Source organism: Rhinoderma darwinii, chromosome 12 (assembly GCF_050947455.1).
Source record: "Rhinoderma darwinii isolate aRhiDar2 chromosome 12, aRhiDar2.hap1, whole genome shotgun sequence".
NCBI lineage: Eukaryota > Metazoa > Chordata > Amphibia > Anura > Rhinodermatidae > Rhinoderma > Rhinoderma darwinii.
The window spans coordinates 49724785-49740772 of NC_134698.1; positions in this window are offsets into that span (position 1 = coordinate 49724785).

Consider the following 15988-nt stretch of genomic DNA (forward strand, 5'->3'; position numbering starts at 1 on the left):
ATACCCTTTCCTGCTTCATCCGGGCCTCAAATGTAGTTACTGCGCATGCGCCGCTATGGTGTCCCGTTGTGCGCACGCTCCAGAACAGCACATTGATGTGCAAGCATGGGATTTTGTGTGTGTTGGTGGGAGGCGAGGAGCTGTCAATCAAAAGTAAGGAGGCGGGGTAAACTCAGAAAGGCTTGAGAAATTAAGATAGGACTCCTTTATGCTAATTAGCATACGGCATACAAAACACTAAAAAATTGAATACTAAATGTACAGAGCCTACTTAGAGGATAATTATAGGTTACATAAAAATTATTTTTCACCCACTTCCTCCAGGTATTGCTGGTTTAATAGGTGAAATGCTGGTGACAGGTGCCCTTAATTCTGCCCAGTCTAGTGTCATTGTGCAGGAAAAAACTGTGAAGGGGATGCAACACTAAAATAGCGATGTGGCCCCTTCATTTTTAGGATTGAAGGCATAGTTTTTTCTTTTATAATAGTGGTAAACAGATACTGTTTATTACAGACACTGTAATACTGCTCTCTCTATATATAAACACAATTTTTATTAACCCCTTCCCGCAAATGGGCGTATAGTAACGCCCTGAGGATGAAGCGGGCACAGGAGCTGTGCGCGCTCCATCTTCATCGGGTGTCGGCTGTAATATACTGCCGACATCTCACTACATCTCACTGTTATCTCCGATCGCCGTCGTTTAACCCCTTAAATGCTGCTGTCAATAGCGACAGCGGCATTTAAGTGATTGATACAGAGGGAGAGGGCTCCCTCTGCACCCCGTTGGCCCCCCCCTGCAATGGCAACCAGGAAGCCTAGCAATGGCTTCCTGGTTGCCAGGTACGGGAGCCTATTAGGTCCTGCCCAAGGATGTAATAGGCTCAACTGTCAGTGTTAGCGAGTCAGGGTCTTAGGTCTTTTGAGGCGCTTGTCCCAGAACTGGAGAGATCAATGGTTGGGCGGTGGGATTTTTTGAAGATGCAACATTTGTACACTGATAATAAGACAAGGCTGTCTTTGCATCGAGACCTGACACCGCTGGAGCAGTTATGTGTGGCTGCATCCCCCCCAGTTAAAACTATCTCCCTCATTTACAATTTTTTACAGGACTTAAGTAATGGCGTTCCTCCATCCTATGTGAAGGGGTGGGAGAAGGAGCTTACTTCCCCCCTGTCGCCGGCTGACTGGTCAAAAGCATTTGCCCTGTGCCATATATTCTCTATCTCTTGTGAAGCCCAGGAAACTAACTACAAGATACTGTCTAGGTGGTATAGGGTTCCAGCATTGCTTCACTCCTTTTATCCGGCGGTATCTGATGAATGTTGGTGGTGTGGCAGGGAGGGTGGAACTATGCTCCACATCTGGTGGGGATGCACGTTAATCAACACATTCTGGTCTAAAGTAGTTGACCTGATACACAGGATCATGGGTCAGGTACTTCCCAATACCCCCGGAGGTGTTGCTACTCTCCATGCTCCCCGGAGCGGTCAAAAGATACAAGAAAAGCCTGATTAGTTTCCTGTTGATAGCAGCACGCACGTTTATTCCACGGTTATGCAAGACCAGTAGCGTGCCAACAATTACTGACTGGTTCCAGGAGATACTGCATCTGCAGAGAATGGAGGAGGCAACACAGGGCCATCACACGAATTCAGGGACGGCGGGGTTGGTCTGGCAGGAATGGAGGGAGTTCTGAGTCAGAGGATTATTTGGTGTATGCCTAGGTCCCACGGGGTGTGTAGGATAGGTCTCCTGGCGGCGTGAGGTAGGGGTTCGTTAGCTGACAGTAGAGGGAGCGATCACATGCACTGTATTGAGGGGGAGGTGGCTGGGTTGGAAGGGGGGGTTTGCTTGGTCTGATCCGTTAGATGGTCTGTGGGTTCTCTTGATCTGATAACATATTTTATCCTCTCTCTGCTGAAGGGTGTAGATATAGGTTCATTGTGATGTATAGTGGTTCTGATGCCGATTGTCGTGGTGCCCATTGTCCTGAATGTACTGTCAGTATTGCTTATTTTGTATTGACATGTATTCCTGATAGCCATGTATTTTGTCTATAATATTATCTTTTCTTCTGCTGGAACAGAAGACTGCGAAGCATTGTGTTCTGGAATCTTATATGCATAATACCTTTATTTTATCTTTATTTTGTTCTCTTCTTGTTTTCTATTGCTATATATGTATGATGGATGCGTAGATTTTCTGTTTTGATGTATAAAACTTCTGATGAAAATATTAATAAATGAATGTTATGAAAAAAAAAAGTCCCACGTACCCAAACATGGTACCAATAAAAACTACAGTGTGTCACGCAAAAAACAAGCCCTCACACGGCTCTGTCGACAAAAAAATAAAAAAGTTATTACACTAAAACATTATTTTATTTAGAAAAAAGTGTTTTTATTTTGTAAAAGTAGTAAAACATCTAAAAACGATATAAATTTGGTATTGCCATAATCGTATCGAACCGCAGAATAAAGTAAACATGTTGTTTATACTGCACAGAGAACGCTGTTAAAAATGTATTAAAAAAAACAGTGAGAGAATTTCTATTTTTTGGTCTCCTCACCTCACAAAAAATGGAATAAAAATTGATCAAATTATCACATGTACCCCAAAATGATACTAATAAAAACTACAGCTCGTCCCATGAAAATCAAGCACTCACACAGCTCGTCAACTGAAAAATAAAAAGTTATGACTCTTGGAACGCAATAATGCAAAACGACGGCCCAAACTAATTTATATGTGCAGCAGTTCTTCACCTAAAACCCCAGGTCATCATTTGCAGCCCCCACTGGTAGACCCTGTAAATGCAGCAAAAACTATGACATTTTGGGGTCTGTGCTACATATGGGGCTAGTGAAGAAGTAAAAAATGAGGCATTGCTGGAGTGCGGATATTTTGTACAATACCACGGACACCCTTTAGAAGTGCGACTCCTACACCCAAAAATCCGGCCTGTGCATGAAGGATTGGTTCAAAGCGTACGTCACCATCCATGGATAATTAATTTTATTATTCATTCATCCCATTATTACATCATCCTATTATGACCTGTTGCACTACATATACCCTGATGCACTCTGCCCAGCTTACATATATCCTGATGTACTCTGCCCAGCTTACACATACCCTGATGTACTCCGCACAGCTTACATATACCCTGATGTACTCCGTACAGCTTACATATACCGATACACTCCGCCCAGCTAACATATACCCTGATGAACTCCGCCCAGCTTACATATACCCTGATGTACTCCGCACAGCTTACATATACCCTGATGTACTCCGCACAGTTTACATATACCCTGATGTACTCCGCCCAGCTTACATATACCCTGATGTACTCCGCGCATCTTACATATACCCTGATGTACTCCGCGTAGCTTACATATACCCTGATGCACTCCGCCCAGCTTACATATACCCTGATGCACTCCGCCCAGCTTACATATGCCCCCACATTATAAACTGAAACACCTGTAAAACACTAAACAAAACTACTACCAAGCAAAATCTGCGCCTCAAAAGCAAAATGGCGCTCCTTTTGGGCCTGGCAGTGTGCCCAAACAGCAGTTTATGACCACATATGGGGTATTACTGTACTCTGGAGAACCGCTTAACAATAATTTATGGGGGGTGTGTCTCCAGTGGTACAAGCTGGGCACAACACATTGGGCACTGAAATAGCATATCTGTAAAGGATCTGCCATGCACAACTTCTGTGTATACGCCCATAGGTAATCAGTCTGCACCTGAGTCTATGTCTCTGAGACTGACTCCATCTTCCACCACTCAGGATGGCAGGCTTAGGAGTGGGAGAGCCTATCGCAGCCTGGTCAGACGGAGCTAGCTCCCACCCTCTGTCTATTTATACCTGCCTTTCCTGTTCCTCCTTTGCTTGTGATTCTTCTCGTGTGGTTTCCTGGCCCAGCTACAGCTTCTGACTATTTGATCCTGCTCCATACTGACCCTGGCTTACTGACTACTCTCCTGCTCTGCGTTTGGTACCTCGTTCACTCCTGGTTTGACTCGGTTCGTTCACCACTCTTGTTGCTCACGGTGTTGCCGTGGGCAACTTCCCCATTTCCCTTAGCTTTGTGTACCCTTGTCTGTTTGTCTCGTGCACTTACTGAGCGTAGGGACCGCCGCCCAGTTGTACCCCGACGCCTAGGGCGGGTCGTTGCAAGTAGGCAGGGACAGAGTGGCGGGTAGATTAGGGCTCACTTGTCCGTTTCCCTACCCCTATCATTACAATATCTGTGGAAAATGGCAATTTTCAATCTGCAACATCCACTGTGCACTAATTTCTGCAAAACCTTTGGGGTCAAAATGCTCACTACACTTCTAGATGAATTCCTTGAGGGGTGTAGTTTCCTAAATGGGGTCACTTCTTGGGAGTTTTCACTGTACTGGTAGCTCAGCGCAATGCAACATGGCGTCAAAAACAAATTTTGTAAAATTTCCACTCCAAAAACGAAATTGCGCTTTTTCCGTTTAGACCCTTGCCGTGTGTCCAAATAGCAGTTTACAACCACATATGGGGTATTTCCTTACTCAGGAAAAATTGTGTAACACATTTTGGGGTGTCTTTTCTCCTGTATTCCTTGTGGAAATGGAAAATGATGAGCTAAATCTAAAGGTTATTGGAAAAAAAATATTTTTTCATTTTCACGGCCCAATTCTAATAAAATCTATAAAACACCTAAGGGCTCAAAATACTCACTACACCACTAATTTAATTCTTTCAGAGGTATAGTCTCCAAACTGGGACACCTGGGGAATTTCTACTGTACTGGTACTTCAGGGACTCTGCAAAGGCGACATGGTCCCCAGAAATCAATTCAGCAAAATCTGCGCTGCAAAATCCAAATGGTGCTCCGTCCCTTCTGAGCTCTGCCGTGGGTCCAAACAGCAGTTTATTACCACATATGGGGTATTGCCTTAATCAGGAGAAATTGCTTTACAAATGTTAAGGTGCTTTTTCTCTTTTATTCCTTATAAAAATTAGAAAATTCTGTTTTTTTTTAAAAAAAAAGTCTCTTTTCATCTTCACAGACTAATTCCAATAAATTCAGCAAAAAACCTGTGTGGTCAAAATGCTAACTATGCCACTAGAAAAATTCCTTGAGGGGTATAGTTTCCAAAATGGGGTCACTTTTGGGGGGTTTCCACTGATTAGGTCCCTCCAGGGCATTGCAAACGTGACACGGCACCGAAAACCATTCCAGTAAAATCAGCGCTCCAAAATCCAAATGGCGCTCCTTCCCTTCTGAGCCCTGCTGTGGGTCCAAACAGCAGTTTATTACCGCATATGGGGTATTTCGTAATCGGGATAAATTGCTTTACAAATGTTGGGGTACTTTTTTTCCTTTATTCCTTGCAAAAATTCGAAATTTCTACGTTTTTCCAGAAAAAAAGTAGATTTTCATTTTCACAGAATAACTCTAATAAATATAGCAAAATACCTGTGGGGTCAAAATGATAACTATACCCCTAGATAAATTCCCTGAGGGTGTAGTTTAAATAATGGGGTCACTTTTGTGGGTTTCCACTGTTTTGGCACCACAAGACCTCTTCAAACCTGACATGGTGCCTAAAATATATTCTAAAAAAAAAAGGAGGCCCCAAAATCCACCTGGTGCTCCTTTGATTCTGAGGCCTGTGTTTCAGTCCATTAGCACACTACGGCCACATGTGGGATATTTCTAAAAACTGCAGAACCTGGGCAATAAATATTGAGATGCGTTTTTCAGGTAAAACCTTCTGTGGTACGGAAAAAATGTATTATAAATGAATTTTGTAAAAAAAAAATGAAATTTGAACATTTCAGCTCTACTTTCTTTCAATTTCTGTAAAACGACTAAAGGGTTGAAACACTTTCTGAATGCTGTTTTGAATACTTTGAGGGGTGCCGTTTTCAAATGGGGTGTTTTATGGGGGTCTCTAATATATAGGGCCCTCAAAACCACTTCAGAACTGAACTAGTCCCTGAAAAAATAGACTTTTGAAATTTTCTTAAAAATGTGAGAAATTGCTGCTAAAGTTCTAAGCCTTGTAACGTCCTAGAAAATAAAAGGATGTTCAAAAAACGATGCAAACATAAAGTAGACATATGGGAAATGTTGATTAGTAACTATTTTGTGTGGTATTAGTATCCGTTTTACAAGCAGATGCATTTAAAATGAGAAAAATCCGAATTTCTTCAAATTTTCTCTAAGTTTTGGTGTTTTTCACAAATAAACAATGAATTTATCGACCAAATTTTTTCACTAACATAAAGTAAAGTATGTCACGAGAAAACAGTCTCAGAATTAATTGGATAGGTAAAAGAATTCCCAAATTATTACCACATAAAGTGACACGTCAGATTTGAAAAAATGGGTCTGGTCCTCAAGGCCAAAATGAGCTTGGTCTTCAAGGGGTTAAGGATGCCTCCTTGATGCCCCCCACAAAATACAAATGCCCCCTTTGTACCCCTTCAAAATAATGGTGCCCCCTTAGCGCCTCCACCCAGTAGAAGTGCTCCTTTTTCCCCTTTATGTGTGGCACACAGTAATAGTGCCCCCACCCAGTGATGCTGCCCCCTTAGGTTCTCTCACAGTAATGATGCCCCTTAGCGTGCCCTCAGTAAAAATTCCCATTTAGTGCCCGCACACAGTAAGAATGCCCCTCAGTGCCCCCCACAAAGTAAGAATGCACCCTTAGTGCCCTTCACACAGTAAGGGTATATTCACACACTAAACAAAAACCGGTTGTAAAATATGGAGCTGTTTTCAAGGGAAAATATCCTCTGATTGTCAGCCGTTTTTGGAGCTGTTTTTCTATTCTTACAATGAAAAACCGCTCCAAAAACAGCTCAAGAAGTGACGTGCACTTGTTTTTACAGGGCGTTTTTTTACGTGCCGTTTTATCAAATGGATGTTTTCCTCTGGACGCACATACAGTTAAACAGTGGGAAATGCAGCATGCGTCCTGGGACAGCGCCTGAAATCCAGGACTGTCCTGCTGGTTCCGGGATGGTTGGGAGGCATGTTATATCAATTACTTTAAAGGATTTTATGGGACTAAAATATTTTTTTACAGAAATATATGTAAAATAAATATCTATGTAAATAAATATATAAATAAAATTAAATTAAATATCCATATATTGTCCATCATAATTCCTCTGTGGCCAGTGGTTACAGCGATGTAACGTCCTTGCAGCCCATAGCCAATGGCAGAGGAATCAGGGTGGGATATATAAGAATTATTTTTCTATATTTCATATAAATAAGAAAAGTTGTAATTCCATCCAATGTAATATATGATCGTTGTGCCCTATATCACTTCTAATTACAGAATTTTCGACTCTGAGACATTACATCCTTTAACCCCCACTTTGTAAGATGCTGCTGCTACCTGCATATTAGATCTTCTATTAGTGATTTAAAGACAGTATAAGGAAGGTAATAACAAATATTTTTTCTTTATTAATTTTATACATTACAGTTTTCAAAGGGCTCCGCCAATTGACTAACGTGTATGTGGGCTGCTAGACACCCTCACATATTTACTCTTGGGAAGACTTTCAAGCAGCCATGTCTGGTTTCCTGTCATCCGTTTCCCCTCCTTTATTGGTATAAATGAATAGGTACTAAGAAGCTGAATGTATATGTTTATAGGGGGACAGGGGTTAACAATTGTCAGCTGAAACAACTTACAGATAGCAGTTATGACACCATTGCCTTTATTTACTGCACCAGTGCCCTCTAGTGACAGAGCACGGATCCTCCAAATCTCAGAAAGTTAAAATAATATTTTGAAAAGTTTTAGTGGAATTAAGAATAATAATCGTGTTAAAAAATAAATAAATATTAATATACTGAAAGACAAACCATAGTATGAAGCTGCATATTTAATATGGTGAAAAACACAAAGTACAAATAAAATAAATAGATTTGATTTCTGTTTAAATGTATATAACTATAGAATAATATCTGTGAAGCCAATGGTAGTGAAAAAAAAAAAAAAGTTAGTTTACCCATCTTGAAATTTTTAAAATATTTGTTACCAGAAGCAATATATAAAATATATTTCACTGCACATGAAAACAGATTATAGCTTACTTTTTATTAGTGTTTGGCTTCATTCACATGTGTGTCAGGGCTCCGTTCAGGCGCTCCGTCGAGCTTTCCGTCAGAACTGAACCCTGACTAAAACAAATGGAAACCACCGTTTGCATCACCATTGATTTCAATGGTGACGGATCCGATGCACATGTTTTCCTGTAACGTCCACAGCCGCGGACCGTCAGTCTAACTTACTTCTCAACAGCCCGCGGCCATGAACGAGTGAGTGCCGGGCGGCATCTCCCCCCTGAGAGACGCCGGCACTCACTTCCGCATCTCTGCACTGGTTCCCGTAGGTTTCGCGCTCGCACCCGGCCTTAACCCCTTCCCTCTTTGGCCACTTTTGACCTTCCTGACAGAGCCTCATTTTTCAAATCTGACATGTTTCACTTTAGGTGGTAATAACTTCGGAATGCTTTTACCTATCCAAGTGATTCTGAGATTGTTTTCACGTGACATATTGGACTTCATGTTACTGGCAACATTTGCTCGATACATTCAGTATTTAATTGTAAAAAACACCAAAATTCTGCGAAAAATTACTAAAAATTAGCATTTTTCTAAATTTAAATGTATCTGCTTGTAAGACAGGCAGTTATACCACACAAATTTGTTGGTAATTAACATCCCCCATATGTCTACTTTATGTTTGCATCGTTTTTTTGAACATCCTTTTATTTTTCTAGGACGTTACAAGTCTTAGAACTTTAGCAGCAATTTCTCACATTTTCAAGAAAATTTCAAAAGGCTATTTTTAGAGGGGCAACTTCAGTTGTGAAGTGGCTTTGAGGGCCTTATATTTTAGAAATCCCCAATAATTCACCCCATTTTAAAAACTTCACACATCAAAGTATTCAAAACAGCATTTAGAAAGTTTCTTAACCATTTGGACGTTTCACAGGAGTTAAAGCAAAGTAGAGATGAAATTTACAAATTTCATTTTTTTTTGTTGCAGAAATTCATTTTTAATAAATTTTTTTGGTAACACAGAAAGTTTTACCAGAGAAATTCAACTCAATGTTTATTGCCCAGGCTCTGCAGATTTAGGAAATATCCCACATATGGCCCTTGTGTGCTACTGGACTGAAGCACAGGCCTCCAAAGCAAAGGTGCACCTAGTGGATTTTGGGGCCTTCTTTTTATAAAAATATATTTTAGGCACCATGTCAGGTTTGAAGGGCTCTTGCGATGCCCAAACAGTTGAAATCCCCCAAGAGTGACCCCATTTGGGAAACTACGCATCTCAAGGAAATTATCTAGGGGTATAGTGACCATTTTGTCCCCACAGGTTTATTGCAGAAATTAATGGAAGTCGGCTGTAAAAATTGAAATCTAGGTAGGTTTAGCTAAAAAAAAAAATATTTCCACGAGGACTAACAAGAAAAAAGCAGCACAACATTTGTAAAGCAATTTCTCCCGAGTAAAACAATATCTCAAGTGTGGTCATAAACGGATATTTGGACACACGGCAGGGCTTAGAAGGGAAAGAGCGCTACTTGGCTTTTAGTGCTCAAATTTAGCAGGAATGGTTTGCGGACGCCATGTCGCATTTGCAAAGCCCCTGAGGGGACAAAACAGTGGAAACCCCCCATAAGTGACCCCATTTTGGAAACTACACCCATTGAAGAAATTATCTAGAGGTATAGTGAGCATTTTGACCGCACAGATTTTTTGCAGAAATTATTGGAATTAGGCCGTGAAAATGAAAATCTAAATTTTTTCCCCAAAAAATGTAGGTTTAGCTAATTTTTTTATATTTCCACATGGACTAAAGAAGAAAAACCATCACAAAATTTGTAAAGAAATTTCTCCCGAGTAAAACAATACCCCACGTGTGGTCATAATCAGCTGTTTGGATACACGGCAGGGTTTAGAAGGGTAAGAGCGCCATTTGGCTTTTGGTGCTCAAATTTAGCAGGAATGGTTTGCGGAGGCCATGTCATATTTGCAAAGCCCCTGAGGGGACAAAACAGTGGAAACCCCCCCACAAGTGACCCAATTTTTGGGAAACTACACCCATTGAGGAAATTATCTAGAGGTATAGTGAGCATTTTGAACGCACAGGTTTTTTGCAGAAATTATTGGAATTAGGCCGTGAAAATTAAAATCTACATTTTTAAAAATGTAGGTTTAGCTAATTTTTTTATATTTCCACAAGAACTAAGGGGGAAAAGCATGCAAAATGTCTAAAGCAATTTCTCCCGAGTAAAACAATACCCCACATGTGGTCATAAATGGCTGTTTGGACACATGGCAGGGCTTAGAAGGGAAAGAATGCTATTTGGCTTTTGGAGATCACATTTAGCAGGAATGGTTTGCGGAGGCCATGTCGCATTTGCCAAGTCCCTGAGTGGACAAAACAGTGAAAATGCCCAAAAAGTTACTCCATTTTAGAAACTACACCCCTTGAGGAATTTACCTAGGGGTGTAGTGAGCATTTTGACCACACAGGTGTTTCATAGAATTTATTAGAATTGGGCAGTGAAAATAAAAACAATCCCTTTTCTTCGATAAGCTTTAGCTCAAAATTTTTCATTTTCTCAACAGATAAGGGAACAAAAGAAACACAGCGTTTGTAAAGCAATTTCTCCCGAGTACGGCAATACCGCATATGTGGTTATAAACTGCTGTTTGGGCACACAGTAGGGCTCAGAAGGGAAGGAGCAGCATTTGGAGTGCAGATTTTGCTGGATTGGTTTCTGGTCACTAGGTTGCATTTGAAAAGCCCCTGCGGGACCACAACAGTGGAAACCCCCCAGAAGTGACCACATTTTGGAAACGACACCCCTCAAGCTCTTCACCTAGGGGTGTAGTGGGTATGTTAACCCCGCCAGTGTTTTGCAGAGTGAAAATGGGATTTTTTTCCCATAGATATGCCAATATGTGGTGCCCAGCTTGTGCCACCATAACAATACAGCTCTCTAATTATTATGCTGTGTTTCCCTGTTTTAGAAACACCCTACATGGGGCACTAATCTTTTGCCTGGACATTTGACAGGGCTCAGGAGTGAAAGAGTACCATGTAAAATTGAGGCTTAATTTGGAGATTTACAAAGTATTGGTTCAAAATTGCAGAGGCTCTGATGTGAAATAATAAAAGAAACCCCTGAGAAGTGACCCCATTTTGGAAACTACACCACTCAAGGCATTTATTAAGGGGTATAGTGAACATTTTCATCCTACGGGACTTTTCCACAAATGATTGCGCTGCAGATGGTGCAAAGTAAAAATTGCAATTTTTCCCTAGATATGACATTTAAGTGGCAAATATGTTGTGCTCAGCTTATGCCACTGGAGACACACATCCCAAAAATTGTTGAAAGGGTTCTCCCGGGTATGGCGATGCCATATATGTGAAAGTAAACTGCTGTTTGGGCACGCTGTAAGGTTCAGAGGTGAGGGAGCACTATTTGGGTTTTGGAGCATGGATTTTCTTGGTAGTAGTTTTCTTTGAGTATTGCTGGTGTTTCCATTTATAATGTGGGGGCACATGTAAGCTGGGCAGAGTATATCAGGGGCATAATCAGGTGGTATAATAATTGGGTTAAAAAAAACCTGTAAAATAATCCATAGATGTGTGTTTCGCTGTGAAGCAATCCTTTCTGCACAGGCCGGTGTCGCACTGATAAATGTCCTTACTTATCCCCCTTTTGGTCCACACTTCGCACCTTTGCAGTTTGGAGAATTTTGCTGGGAAGTGTTGTCCTGGTATAATACGGGCGCCCTCACTTCCAGCAGATATGTTTAGGCCCTCCCCTTCCTGGTTCCCTAATTTTAAAGCCTTAATAACTCGCCTCTTGAAACAGAAGAAATGTTCCCTTCTGGCCTGCACAACTGCATATTTTTTTATTTCCTGACTTATGGAAGCCTTAACTAATTTTATTTTTTCATAGACGTAGTGGCAGGAGGGCTGTTTTTTTGCGGGACGAGCTGTAGTTATTATTGGTACCATTTTGGGGTACGTGCAAATTTTTGATCACTTTTTATCCTATTTATTGGGAGGCAAGGTGACCAAAAACTGTCACGGAGCGGGTTAGTGGACCCACTAGGCCGTAACGCCGTAGTGGGAAGGCAGCTGGCCAAACCACAGGAAACCCCAGAAATACAATGTCCCGCACAAGGGTACCTGGATAGTCCAGACGGTGACCGAAGCTCTGGCACAGATGGAGATGGTTGCAACAGACAGCGCCAAACGTGGCGGATGACACAGGAGCCGCAAGTTGCGCCAGACGAGGCGGATTCCTCCGGACGTGGCAGATGACACAAGACGTGGCGGATTCCTCCGGACGTTGCAGATGACACAGGGCTTGGCGGATTCCTCCGGACGTGGCAGATGACACAGGACGTGGCAGATGACACAGGACGTGGCAGATTCCTCTGGACGTGGCAGATGACACAGGACGTGGCAGATGACACAGGACGTGGCACCACTTGATACTAAGGCAAAGCACGAGAAACAGAAATGGGGAACAAGGCACGGGTAACAACAGGAACGGGAAACACTAAGGAACCATTTGCAAGACAGACTGGGAAAACTAACAACGCTCAGGCAAGGATTAGAAGGCCAGGGGCCTTCTTATAGACCAGGAAATCGTGGCAGTTGATGATGACTTCCTCCTATTTGCGCGTGCTGGCCCTTTAAGGCCGGGCACGAGCGTGCGCGCGCACCCTACGGAACACAGCCGAACAGAGCGGAAGTGAGCGCTGGCGTCTCCTAGGAAGGAGATGGGGACCAGCGCTCACAGATCCATGGCTGCGGGCATCAGGAGGTGAGTAAACCCGACGGCCCGCGGCCATGGACGCTACAAAAACCAGCAATTCTGGCACTGTTTTTTAGTTTTCTTTATACAGCGTTCACCATGCGTTATAAATTACATGTTAACTTTATTCTGCGGGTCAGTCTGATTCCGGCGATACCTAATTTATAGCACTTTTTTATGTTTTACAACTCTTTACACAATAAAATTACTTTTGTAAAAAGAATGTATTTTTTCTCTCGCCAAGTTGTGAGTACCATAACGTTTTAATTTTTTTGCCGGCGGAGCTGTATGAGGGCTTGTTTTTTGCAAGACAAGCTATAGTTTATATAGGTACCATTTTTGGATACATGCAACTTTTTGAACACTTTTTATTCCAATATTTGTAGGGCAAAGTGACCAAAAAACAGAAAGTCGTTTTTGTTTTTTTAACAAAATTTTTTATTTGTTGTTATTCAAAACCATACAACAAATATGGGCACACAGGCCCCCCCCCCCCCCCCAAAAAAAGGATATGCTGGGTCGTCTGCATTTACGTGATAGCTAAAATTCTTACAAGGATTGTTCATGATTTTCTTTTTCCTGGGAGGGGGGGGGGAGGGTTTTCTACCCCCCTCCTTTTTTCATGTTTTGGGACAATACAATGTGCAATTTCTTTGATTGATGTATTACTTATTGATTTGGTGTCGTTTTTTACGTTTTGTTTTTTACGCCGTTCACCGCGTGGAATAAATAACATAATATTTTTATAGTTCAGGCCGTTATGGACGCGGTGATACCAAATATGTATGGTTTATGTAATTTTTTTCAATAATAAAGGACTAGAAAAGGGAACCGGGCGATTGTGTTTTATTTTATTACTTGAAACTTTTATTATATGTTTTAAAACTTTCTTTTTAAACTTTTTTTTACACTTTTTTTCAAGTCCCACTAGGGAACTTAAAGGTCCAACTGTCAGATTTATTTATTTTTTTAATATATTGCACTTCCTATGTAGTGCAATGTATTCGATCTGTCAGACATTCTTTGACGGCGGGGCATAATTGGCTTCCGTAATGGCAGAGCAGGAGGCCATTGTTAGGTCTCCTGTTGCCATAGCATAACAGATCGCTGCATCTAAGAGGTTAATGACAGGGATCGGAGCTAGCTCCGGTTCCTGCCATTACAGGTGGATGTCAGCTGTAACATTCATCTGACATCCACCGCTGATGAGGCCGGCTTTGTCATTTTGCCATTCAGGCTCCGCCTCTGGGCGGGGCCTGGAAGGCTTCCATGCCAGTATTAGGCCTCTGGTTGTCATTGCAGCCACCAGAACCCCTGCAATTTCATTGCTGGGGTACCGATGAGCTGCAAACAACTTAAATGCAGCGATCGCATTTGACCGCTGCATTTAAGGGGTTAATGGTGGGGATTGGAGCTCATTTTGGTCCCCGCAATTACAGCCGGATGTCAGCTGTAATACACCTCTAACATCCGGCGATGATGGCACCGACTCAGCTTCTGAGCCGGTGCCATGCATTTGTCGCATGGATACGGCAAAATGTGGGAAGCACTAGCTTTCCATGACGTATCCATACGGAAAATGTCGGGAAGGGGTTAAATGGCCAGTACACACATGTGTAAAATCTGTAATTAGCCCATGATCACCTTGATTGTGTTTACGCATGTTAGTCTTAGCAAATGGTCCCTTAGTTGTATCCTGTTCCCGTTGTTCCAGTGCCCTGCTACCTGTATCCTGTATACCATGCTACATTTGTTCCTGTGCCTTAGGGCTTATTCAGACGAACGGGATATACGTCCGTGCAACGCGCATGATTTTCACGCGCGTCGCACGGACCTATATTAGTCTATGGGGCCGTGCAGACATGTGCGTGATTTTTACTCAGCGTGAGTCCGTTGAAAAAAAGTCACAACATGTCCGTTCTTTGGGCGTTCTCGCGCATCACGCACCCATTGAAGTCAATGGGTGCGTGAAAACCACGCATGCCACACGGAAGCACTTCCGTGCGACAAGCGTGATTCGCGCAACAGCTGTGAAAAGGATGAATGAAAACAGAAAAGCACCACGTGCTTTTCTGTTTACAAACATCCAAACGGAGTGTCATAATGATGGCGGCTGCACGAAAAGCACGCAGCCGCGCATCATATGCTGAGGCCACACAGAGCTGTTAGGTGCCTTTTGCGCAGGCAAAACGCCACGTTTTTTGCGTGCGCAAAAAGCACACGCTCGTGTGAACCCAGCCTTAGAGTGTTGGAGTCGTGTGGTGTCATCTGTTACGCCTGCTGTTATACACCACGTCTGGTTCCTTTGCCTGCAAGTTCATCTGTGCCTCAGCCTCCGCTACTGTCTGGACTATCAAATGTACTCTTGTACTAGGACTGTTGTTCGGCCGGCTGCTACTCCGCTGCGATGGTGCGGTCTAGTGGGTCCACATACCCACGGATCATGACAGTACGCTCAGGCCATGGACGCCGCTGGTCAACCCAAGACCATGTCGATGTCACAAGCCATGCATGCAGACCTGCTAGACCTTCGGTCATGACAAGACCAACTCCTCCTGGCAGTGAACTCCATTGCACAGCGACTGGATGTGCAAGCTGCCGCAATCACGGCACCTGTTCCTGTTGCTCCGGCTGTTCCTCCTACTACACCTCCTGCCGGTACCGATGCCGACTCCCGATTCTCGCTGCCACTACCTCCTCCCTACGACGGAGACGCGAGCACCTGCAGGGGATTTCTGAACCAGTGCCAGATCCACTTCAGTCTACATGCCAGAGCATTCCCTTCCGATAGCGCAAGGATCGCTTTCATCATCGCTCTCCTTACTGGCAAGGTCATAGCATGGGCGACTCCTATCTGTGAACATCACGGACCAAAGACCCATGACTTCCAGTGTTTCCTACAGACTTTTCGCATGGTATTTGAGGAACCTGGATGAGTCTCATCAGCAGCTGCATCTCTGCTGTCCCTTCGCCATGGAGACATCTCCGTGGGTGAGTACGCCATTCAGTTCTGCACCATGGCGGCAGAGCTGTCCTGGAACAAGGCCTTGGTGGCTACATTCTGGCATGGACACTCTACCTAGATAAAGACGAGCTTGCCTCTC